This window comes from Amblyomma maculatum, chromosome 2, assembly GCF_055883805.1.
Source record: "Amblyomma maculatum isolate TAMU_Amacu chromosome 2, ASM5588380v1, whole genome shotgun sequence".
In the NCBI taxonomy this organism is placed as follows: domain Eukaryota; kingdom Metazoa; phylum Arthropoda; class Arachnida; order Ixodida; family Ixodidae; genus Amblyomma; species Amblyomma maculatum.
The window spans coordinates 55,379,950-55,384,019 of record NC_139345.1 but is presented as its reverse complement, the minus strand read 5'-3'; the positions used below and the strand labels follow the sequence as shown (position 1 = coordinate 55,384,019).

The 4,070-nt window shown below is 41.8% G+C and overlaps 1 non-coding gene across 1 annotated transcript; it reads left to right on the top strand.

The window, feature by feature from the left end:
- Positions 1–3,083: 3,083 nt before the first annotated feature.
- On the top strand, positions 3,084–3,155 carry TRNAP-UGG (transfer RNA proline (anticodon UGG)). Its single transcript has one exon. It is a non-coding gene; the product is annotated as a tRNA-Pro (tRNA).
- The last annotated feature ends 915 nt before the right edge of the window (positions 3,156–4,070 follow it).

Here is a 4,070-nt window from a genome sequence, read left to right as displayed (position 1 = left end):
AATTTCATACCATACCTGAGTTACAGACGGGCGTTTTTTATCGCATGCAAGGAGGTACTGGTGCAAGAGTGCAGCGAACGAAAGTTTAAATGGGATGGAGATGCACTTCATACGAATGTAACTAAGAAATACGAACTTACGGACATGTCGCAAATATTACGTATGACTAGTACAGAGCACCTACATGAAGCACATATTAATAGAGGTGGGAAAATGCTTTATATATCCTTAGCGGTGTTTTACCAAGGTGAGTACTTATGTAACCGGGCACGAGCAGTAGCTAAGCGGCATCAGTAGGTCGCTGGCGGGAGCATTTTATGCCCGCTTTCTAGAAAATCCGGTACCGGTATCGGCCTCTTCGACGTCGGCGTGAGATAAGAAACACCCCCTATACCCTCCCCTCGAATCCCGAGTTATACGCGCTATAGTCCAAGCTCCCGCAGACACGTTCATAAGGCACGTAATCTGGTAGCTTACGACTGTATTATACTGACTATGTGTGGGATAATAGAGCCTCAAATTAAGCAAATCGCAAAGTGCATGTAACCGAACAAAGATCCATAAGGCGCTGGCTTACCTAAGGGCCTCGTAAATAGTCCTCAAGTGCGCCCCATTTTTTTTTTTTAAATGTGAAGAATGAGATGTAAAACGCTCAAGCTGCCCTCATGTCACAGTTATTTTGCTTTAAGAAATATTTTTGCCCTCACATGGAGACCTGACATTCAACCCTTTCATAGGCACCGGTTTTTAAGCTTAGTTTTATGGTTGAATACTTCGGGCGCACAATATATACGAAAGCATAGGTCATGTGAGACATAGCCGGATTTGAAAAATGCAGTTTATTTTATCAGAAGTTTAGCATTTGCCTAAAGCGCTAGTATTCATCAACAAATAGCAAATAACGGCGATGTTCTTCAGGTTGACACGTTAGTTTGACTAAATGTGCTCACAGCTTACGTGTCTCAAAGGTTTTCTTGCATGCTTGTATGCAACAAGCTTAATACCGCCGAGGTAATGACTGAAAGGTAGTAACATTGCGTTCACAAAGAGTAGAAAATTCGAAGTCACGAGTTGCACAAGAGTTGCTCATAGGATTACGCGACATCGAGTCGTACTAGGTGCGTACGATAATTTGTGAGACTGGTCGCGACTTTATTAGAGGTCACGGGCTCTCACTGCAACAATATGTGTTTTGCCTAATTTCTCAGCCCTCGAGGAGTGCCCATCAGATTTTATTAGCATGTTAGCATATTAGAAACATGAATGTAAGTGGTACTGTGTGGCTTATGACTGTCACACATGCTTGCACCATGGGCTTTGCGATAACTCGGGTTCTCAACAACTTAGCCGTGCGTAATAAGTTTCGGAAACCTCGAAATTAAGGGACGGTTTCTCAGGCTCAGAGAAAGACACAGCGTGTTGACTAAGATGTTTCGCTTTTTGGGCAACGATTCCAACTTCGTACGCACAATCCCTATTTGGCGGTCGATTGTTGATGGAGTATATAAAATCCACGTGTACTGTGCGTTGTCAGGGCATGATAGAGAATGCAATGCGGTCTTAACCTTGAGCCCCTAGTACGGCATCCACCCTCATAGCACATATGTAGATCCCTGGCGTTTAACACACATGCCAAAATACCCACTTCAGGAAAAAGCATTGCAATGACAAGTGTATATTTTCGTCTAAAGGTGTTAATGTTCTGTTCCTCTAAATACAAAGAGGATAAGAGAGCTCTAACTTAAGAGCGTGTCATCAACATACTAGAAAATCATACGCAGAAATTTTATACACTGTTCGCTGTTTTACCACCCCCATTTTTGTATCGAACAACCGTTTGAAATTTGTAGCATGTCACGAACTTAATGCAAAGCTTGTTCACATACAGAGCAATGCTGCTGAAAAGGAATGATTTAACCATCCACCGCATTTTGTTTTTATTTCGTGGTTCCGGAGAATTATTATATATCCAGCTGAATTAGGCAGCATAGTTTATATATAAATTGTAAGATACAAGATATAGAAGTAAGGGGACTTCAGGTAAGCATCACGTGACGTTAACTACGTAGGAGCTTCCGCAATTGGTATCTCTCGTGTCTCAACATCGCATGGCGCACAGCCCTAGTCCTTGCGAAGGAAGCCTCTGACTCGGAGTAGAGCGGACATTTGTGACCGACGCTGTCTTCATAGTTCATATCCACCAATGCCCATCCAAGTATGGCGTTGCTGCTTTTGGGCAGTTCGGATACGACGTTTTCGATCTGCGAAGAGACAAACATTGCGTGAATGAAAACTGCACTTTTGACATCAATAAAGACGTTCCCACGCCTAGCATGGACGCTTAGACATTTGTTCGTTATTAACCGAAGCAATTACAAATTACATCAAGGAAATGCTGACCGTCAGCACAGTGGTACTAACAAGGGACGGCAATAACTCAAGTTGGCAGTATATTTGGTTAGGAATATTGATGTAGGTATAGAGTTATAGAAATAGAGATTTCGCGAACCTTCGAAGCACTTATCGTTTAACATTCTGATTGCACCGTTGCCGTCCTATTGAATTCTTAGCTTCCGATATTTTCAAAGGCCTTTCGGAAGTCGCTTACAAAAAACACACACCAAGGGTAGGGAATGTAGGGCCCTACAAGGAAGAAACAGTTGGCATCAAAGCATTCCGAAGGGCTGAAAACTAGCCGTGACTAAAATTTTAAACTTTCTAAGTAAAGAGAACTTAAGACAAAGAAACCGACCGGTTTATTATTTCGCGATTTTTGGTTTTCAGTATAACAGCCACTGTGATAATAAAATCGATGATATATTTTTATGCTGGACAGAAGAAAACGTCGAGGAGCAGCAGGCGATTTTATTCTTAGTTTTCTTTTTTTTTATCTGTCGCGTCTTCCCGTAGCGCCCGAGAAAAAAGAAAGCCTGAAAGTCATAAGCCGCTGTACCGGCCTCCATCTTGCCTTGACCGTGAGCAGCTAACGCTCGAAAGCAGGTTTCTATTGCGCAAGCAAAGCGACTACATCTTGCATTCAGATGACGCCGACTTTTGTGGTGACTACCTCGCTGATGCACAGTGGCCCGTTGGTCTAGGGGTATGATTCTCGCTTTGGGTGCGAGAGGTCCCGGGTTCAAATCCCGGACGGGCCCAGCCTACACAGGTTCTTTTTTTTTCAGTGAAATATTACAACGCAATGAGAAGGTTATTGGGATTCTATTATGTTGTTATATGCTTTGTATTCGTACCGAAATTAAATTTACGTGCAGCATTTCTTGTTAACGGAGGTATAAAAGCTAGTGACCGTATTAAGAGAAAACCAATGTATGAAATACGCCGCCGATTATTTTAACACGTTCAGTATACATGCCATTATCCTAGGAGAACTAATGGCATGTATTTCCTTATTTTCGATATATATATTTTTTTCTGTTCGCAATGTAATTCCTGGCCAGTACTATGGAGATCCTAACTTTTTAAAGCGCTCAATAAGGTTAAATTATCTTTGCTCAAGTGAGCCTTTCTCTGTCTTCCACTATCGCAAGTTCTAATATAATCACTTACAATTGTCTCATCTCGCATTGAAACACATGTGAATTTGCTCACAGGCTTTGAACGCCGCCATAACAGGATTTCAGAATGGTTTTAGTTTTTATAAAAGCTCTCCAAATGTAAATGAATGAAACTTAGTCTTTCACTAAATCACAGCGCAGCTTGTAAAGGTTACCGACATACACAGGTGTAATTATTTCCTAGACAAAGCATTCTTCCAAAGCTGTCGCGCTTGCGATTCGGTTGTTCAATAGATTGAAAATATTCCCCACTGTCGGCTCTCAGGAGAGCGGAATTGTTACTTTACAAGCATGAGCTTCAATGCAGTAAGTTTATTTTTACTAGTGTTCGGGAAGAGAAAAAAAATGTTCTTTCGTTATTCACCTGTTCGCATACTTACTACAGCGAATACGAACCCATATAGCGAATGAACAGTTAGACCAGCAGACACACCATCATTATTGCGAGCCACGTTTAAGATCGCTGAGCAATATATATCATAGGTTCCATTTCCA